At 34.7% G+C, this 7,131-nt stretch overlaps 1 long non-coding RNA gene across 1 annotated transcript; it reads right to left on the bottom strand.

Moving 5' to 3' along the window:
- Positions 1-1,951: 1,951 nt before the first annotated feature.
- Positions 1,952-5,471, bottom strand: LOC122144861. Its single transcript, XR_006159880.1, has 4 exons — positions 5,372-5,471; positions 5,250-5,279; positions 2,981-3,083; positions 1,952-1,977 (listed from the first exon to the last, which is right to left on the bottom strand). It is a non-coding gene; the product is annotated as an uncharacterized LOC122144861 (long non-coding RNA).
- Between the last annotated feature and the right edge of the window lie 1,660 nt (positions 5,472-7,131).

Genomic DNA, 7,131 nt, shown 5'->3' on the forward strand with positions numbered 1-7,131 from the left:
AATAGAGTTTATTATAGTATTTGTTTATATATATATATATATATATATATATATATATATATATATATATATATATATATATATAAACTAAATGCTATAATATATTTCCTATATTTCTCCCTTTCTCAGATATTCCACAAACAGCTTCTGTGCATCCTCACCCTTCTCGTATTGTTCCATTTTCTTCCAGCCTAACTAACCTTCTTCTTCCCCATTTCCTGGGCCACCAATAGTATATGTGCTGCACTTTCTGCATTTTAACAACCAAATATTCATATGACACAAACAATGTTTTATTTAGCCATGTGTGGTCAAACCTCAGTCTGCTAAAACTGACTCCCCCTTTCTGTTCTTCTTCTAATCACACCCTGCATTGATAGATTTCTGTGCACTCTGTAATATTTTCTCTTCCCACTATTATCCATGTCCCATTTTGACCCATATGTTGGTATATATTCCTATGCCTACCCCTATCTTCTTCAACTTTGGACCCATCTGCATGAATATTTCCAAATAACTGTAAATTTGCTTCTTATGTGGGAATTCACTGACTTGTCCCAATAATACAGGTGTCCTTTTTACTCTCTCTCTCTTCCCCATTTTTCCTTTTTAGTTTCATTATATTTAAATATACCCCAGTTTTTTGGAAACAGCCAAATAGGGATATTTCCGCAGGAGCAGGATTGAACACCCCTGCCCTATAGGCAATTGCCAGCCCAGCTGTTAAATCTGCTTTAACCGAAGGAAAGCAGATGTAAACTTTAAAATAATTTGACCACTAGAGGGAGAAATCATTTTCTCTCCGAGTAAATGACGCATGAAATCTGCTATTTACAGGCGAGAATGACCATTTCTTCATATTAAGGATATAAAGTATGCATTCAAAAATCATAACTAATTACTTGTTTGACATCGGATACCACATTATCACATTTAAAGTCATAAAAACCACTATAGGCTAATAACAATGTTTGAAAGGCATTTTCTCTATTGTAAATTGTACTGAGGACCTTGTTTGGAATTGCCTGACACCAATCTTATTTTAAAATGTCAAGAAAGTTTACAATATGTGCATAAATCTACAAATAAAGCGAAAGAAAAAAAATGCATCATTTATTCATAAAGTGTGTAGGCATATTTTTATTTAAATAAAATAAAAACTATATATTAAAATATTACATATTTCAAGACAAATAACATTAAAATAAAACATTAAAGGTTTTATGTAAAATATTAAAATTGCCTGATATTTGTATTTTACAAAAAAAATTTTCGTGACTGTGTATTCATTTATCAGTGGTTTGAGTTCTTGACTAGAGGCTAGAGCAATAAACTGTGAGAGAACATAATCTAGCAGGGCATTGACATTAATTTGTTTTTAGAAATATATATATGTGTGTGTGTTTAATAATTCAAGCTGAAGCTTCTAATAAAAAATAAACCCGAAACTATCCAAAAATTAACTAATAAACTCACACACAATAGTAAAACAATAAATCATCACCAGTATCAGATTGTTTTACATTAAAGTGCATTTAGTAAATGTAGTATAGCATGAAGTAAAGCACAGTTATAATACTGTATAAGCAAACACAAAAGCAAAATAATTTAACAGTAAATGAATATGCAAGTACTCCAGCACTACGCCACAAAGCTTTTATTAAACAGCTCAGGTGTTTTGTGAAACCTCCTGGGAGAGAAGAGAGTGATAACATTTCATACCAGCCACATGCTTGTTTCATTTAAAAAAAAAAAAAACCCACATTCGAGCAATTCGCTTTTACATGTCATTTCACACTGTAGATATTTAGCTAATACTGCAGAAAACGAAGTATGCATTATATGCAAAGAGCATGAAAAGGAAACCAGAATGACAGCAAAAGGTATGAAACGTCAGTATTGGATCTTTTTTTGGTTTCATATTATTCATAATGGGGATGTTTTTGTTTTGTGGCTCATTTCTTCAGTATGTAGAATCTGAAAAAATACAAGATACAGAGACTCACTAAAAAAAAAAAAAAAGGGAGTAAAGATTTTTGACAAAAGTCTTTGTTCATAAGTGAAGAATCCACTCAGACAGAAAGATTCGGATACATTAGATAAACACAATCAATATATTACTTATGATGAAGGCAAATACAACATGATCATCTGTTTACATTTCCGATTAACAGAAATCAGGAAGCTTTTTGTCACACACATTTCCAAAGTTATAAACCACTGACGATGACATGATTAATTGTCCAGTCAACCCACAATCCTTCATCCAAACTATTCACACATTCCTAAAGACCAGAATAAATGGTAGTAGTATTGATAATAAATGGATTTATTACACCTACAAGCATTCAAGTCACACACAGAGAGAGACAGCCAATATCTGTCACAGAAGCTCACAACTGTAGAAGCAAAGTCATATCACCGCCATATTTTATTATGGTTTAATAATACTTCTTTCTAATGCTGCTAGATAAAGAACTACCTGAGCAAAAGACATAAAAGCAAAAACATAAAAGCCACAAAAAGGTTTAAACATCACCTGCTACATCTTTAGATTCTAAAGCACAATAAAGCTCAAATATTATTTAAATATACTATCTGTTTATTAACGGTTTATATAGTTCCCATAATTATCACCATGGTTTGGCAGACTGGGAAGTGGTTATCGGAACAAAAAGTGTGTTTTCCTGAATATCATCATAATTGCAAGTGTGATATTGAACAGTTAGGAGGAAGAAAAAAAAAGAACGATTGTTAATGACATACATTGTTGACAGAATATTGTCTGTTTTTTCCTATTTCACCAACGAAAATAGTTCTGAACAAAGCCACATCAGAATTAATCAGCGTGGGTTTTTGAATGAATCAGCTGAATGAATGATTCAAGTGGACTCATTTAGACAGTTGTAAAACAAATAACAGAAAAGCATAACCCCCCGATGTTCAAGAAAATCCACCGCCCCTTGGCTATAATACTTACACATTTTTTTATCCCGTAGCGATCACAGCAGCAGCTGCAGCCACCAGCAGCACAACACCACCAACAATCACTGTGGCAGCACCTGAAGGCGGACCTGGGAGTACTGAAGACAGACAGCCATTAAGTGTAACACCACATTAACATTGACAGTTAACAAATAACTGTTTGGTTTCTAAGCAGGGACAATGGGAGGCTATGCTGTAAATAAAAAATACATCAGGCACAATATCATTTCTACCACTTAGCCCTGACCCTCGTTTAACATCGCAAACACATAAACATAATCTCTAGAACTGCTCGAGTCAACGTCATGAGCATTGGACTTATTGTTTTGAGGAAACTATCGTTCCTATCAAACTACAAAGAGACACCAATGTTCAGGAGTTTAGTACACAGAATAGGCACGTATGCTAGTTAGATACTGTATTTGAGTTGATGGATATGCTTTTAGTTTATTATTATTTTTTAATTAACTATTTTTTGTCCAACCATTGTTAGAGCAGTGGTTTATGCAAAGATTTTGTTTCAAGAACAGATCAGTAAACAATTTCTTATTGATTTTAAATCTGCATTGATCTTCTGAGAGATCAAATCTCAAAGTAAAATATTTTATAGGCCAGGTAAAAGTCTGATTTTGTGGTGGATGGGTTTTGTTTTTTTTCAGAATTGGTGATTGCCATCTTAATTCAGAGTGTATGAAGTGATTGTGAAAGTGTTTTGGGAGTGGTGTGGTTGTTGTGGTGTTTCGACAGGTTGAAGGTTTGAACGCGCCTTGCACCAACGCTTTGGTGTCGTGCCTCGTGTTTGGTAGGTTTGTTAACTTGTTTTGAACTATGTTAAGCAGTCTCGATGCATAAAATATAGATAAACATTTCATTAGAGATTTCAGAAAAACTGTATGTATCACTAAACGAGTTTAATCAAAAGTAATTCAGGTTACTGTTAACTTCAACTATTTAAAGTAAATTTTGAACTAAGTAGTTTAAGCTATCCTTATACTATGTACAATTTTAAATAGGTTCAGAACTTTTGTATATCTGTAAACCTATTACATTCCAGAAGTAACCTCTACTCTAACACTTGTCTTTGCAGGTCAGCCATATCTCTTCACTGATTCAGGGGCGCATAAAGTTCAATTTTCAGTCGTTGCTGGAAAATCCCCAAAACCCAAAATCTTTGATTTTGCTTTGTCTTTGGCCGAGGTGTGGAGCAGTGACCACAGTGGAGGTCGTGAACCAATCATTCAATTAGAATATTATAAAGAACAACATAATTGGATCTAACAGATTTTTTTGTTTTTTTTTTTTTTTATTACAATTAAAAAATACTGATACACTTGTAGCCCGTTGTTACTATGTGCCTGTTGCTGTTTAGACCATCTAGGTGCGCGAGTTCATGTTAATTGTCTCTTAATGACATGATCAGTGCAATTAAAGGGCTAGTCTCCTAGGATATGAAAACTGTCATCAATTTAATCACCATCGAGGTTGTTCAAACTGTCTTTCTTTCTTTCTTGTGTGGAACCCAAATAAGGATATTTTAAGGCAGTCTAGGAAACCAAACTGATCAACATGACTCCTTATAGTCTTTTTTTTATACTGTGGAAGTCGATGGGGACGGCACGTTTTGGTTACCTACACTAGTTTCAGAATACCATTCCATTACGTTTAAAGAATTCAGGAAGCGTTAAACAACTTAAAAAAAAAAACAAAAAAAAAAAAAAAAAAAAAAAAACTACTAGTTTAAAACAACTACTAGATGATGATGACAGAATTTATTCAGATTGAATGTTGGTAGGACTATGTAATGATTATTAGACACCGTGGAATCACAGTTATTTAGAAATCTAGATTGTGTCTGTTTAGCATTCGAGATCTTTTTATGATTCCTTGTAGGGCTGGACAATAAGCGACGATATGATCAGGCGCATCTTGTCAGTAAAAAGCCTGTTCCATGAGTACGGTAAATCACCATCACCTGCATTCAAATGGGTGCAGTTAATTACACAGATTGGCCGTAGGTTCACTGAGAAGCTACGCTATATCGAGTCATTATTGGAAGATGAATCGCCTTGATCAAGTGAACTCGAGTATAGCGTTTAGCTTGTCAGTGAACTACGGCTCTGTGGTATTAACTGCAGCTCCATTTGAAAGCAGGTGATGGAGATTTACCGCTCATCATGGAACCCGGATTTCTGACGAGATGGTGCATGATCATATCGTTCGATATATTGTCCAGCCCTAATCATTGTGGCAGAATTTATACTCACCACTTGTTGTAGGTTTTTCTTCCTTTATCACTGTAAAATTATGTGAAATATGCAGTTTAATTATCAGACAGAAAACTTTGTAAATAAGCCAATTATAACATTTAAATGGATTAGACACACACCATTGACAGTGAGGGTCTTCCTAAAGGTGTTGATGCTGTTGGTTACTTCATAATCTCCTTGGTCTGTGGTTTTGATGTTTGGTAATGTTGAGATCCTCCAGGTCTGGACACGTTCAGCTTGCAGTCTCTGGGCCTCGGAATTTCCCATCAAGAGCATCCTCATACACTGAAGGGGTTATTTATTATGTCTTACTTCTAGCTATTGAGAAATGCCTCCAAAACCTCCAATCTATTCACATCGTCTTGCTTTACATTTCAGTGGAGACCAGAGCGTAGCGTAATAGAATTTACTCTTGTCTCTGAGACGATTTTCTCCAAAACACACCTGCAAAAACAAAAAAGAGACAGTGACACGGACAGCAGACAAGGAAAATTAAATCTCATGTGACGTTACGGGCTACCATCTGAAAGCTGTAAAATGCTTTCATAGGCTGCATACTGAGTCACCAATGCACAAGTGAATCCTAAGTTTATGTTACATTCCTCATCTGATAACATCCCAAAGGCAGTTAATGGTATAATCTGTAATTGTCCCATGATACTGTGAACTGCAATTGTTTGAACGGTGGGAGGCCTCACCAAAGAGGAAGCTATATTTGAACTTTTGGACTCAATTCTCCTAAAAAAATAAATCAAGCAGTTTTAGTAATTAAAAATTGAAATGGTTTCAACAAAATCACTTGTTGTATATCATTATCCTCAGAAGTCTGTCTGAAATCAGTTTTGGAGAGGTACTTTGTATACAAACACTGACTGCAAAGTCATTACCTGACAGGACAGCGAGGCAGCAGCCTTAGATTTTGGACATAGTTATAATCTTCTATTTAAGTAAATATTTAAATTAAATTATAATAATAGTATAAAGGTCTGGGATTCATCTCATTTCTGTGCTCATGATTTAAAACTAGCCACGGCTCCAAAAGAAAAGAGTACAAATGTACTTCATTATGGGACTGTAACAAAACGGCATCAACATTTCTGTGTTGATTAAGATACAAACTATCAGCATCTTCCTTCCCATGTCCCCAAAAATCAAACACCAGGATAATCACCCGTGCGAAAATTATTACAAAATAGCATTACAGTAGATTAAAATAAAGAAATGAATTTAACACTAACAACCAATTTCTGCCCAATTTCAGAAGAAACTGTTTTTAAATCAGGCCTGGTTGTCTTTAAAAAGAAGTTGCAACGCGATATAGTTACATACATAAAAACAGCAAAACTCTGTCCTAATTGATACAGTTATCATATTTCCTATATTTACAAAACAGCGATGATAACAAAAGGAACACTTTTAGCAATTCCGGAAGAGAAACCAAAGGTGTTTAAGGAAGAAACATCAATATTACCTTCCGCGATCCAGAACAAAAAGAACAATGAGATGTTTTTCATATTGCTGAGATCTGTAGTAAACAGAAGTTCCGCTCTTTCTTCCTTCTGAAACTGAAGATTGTCAGTGAATATTATTTGTAATCTGCTCCTAGATGTGTTTGTAGGTGCGCCAGTCACAGAATGGACACGATCGACCAGAATCAATGACTGAATGAGAATCAGATGAAATAGCGACAGACTTTATATCGACTGAGAAAGTACTGATGAATGCTTGATTATATCTGAGTTTAACGAGTCTTTATCTTTATTATGTTAAAGTAAAAAGCGCAGAGATCTCACGCGACCGCCTCTTCTGTTATTGCTTCTTCTTCGCTTCTTCTTCTTATTCTTTCTGGTTATTGGCGGTTGGCAGACTAGTTATTAGT

The sequence above is a fragment of the Cyprinus carpio genome, unplaced genomic scaffold (assembly GCF_018340385.1).
Source record: "Cyprinus carpio isolate SPL01 unplaced genomic scaffold, ASM1834038v1 S000006787, whole genome shotgun sequence".
NCBI classification, from domain to species: Eukaryota; Metazoa; Chordata; class Actinopteri; order Cypriniformes; family Cyprinidae; genus Cyprinus; species Cyprinus carpio.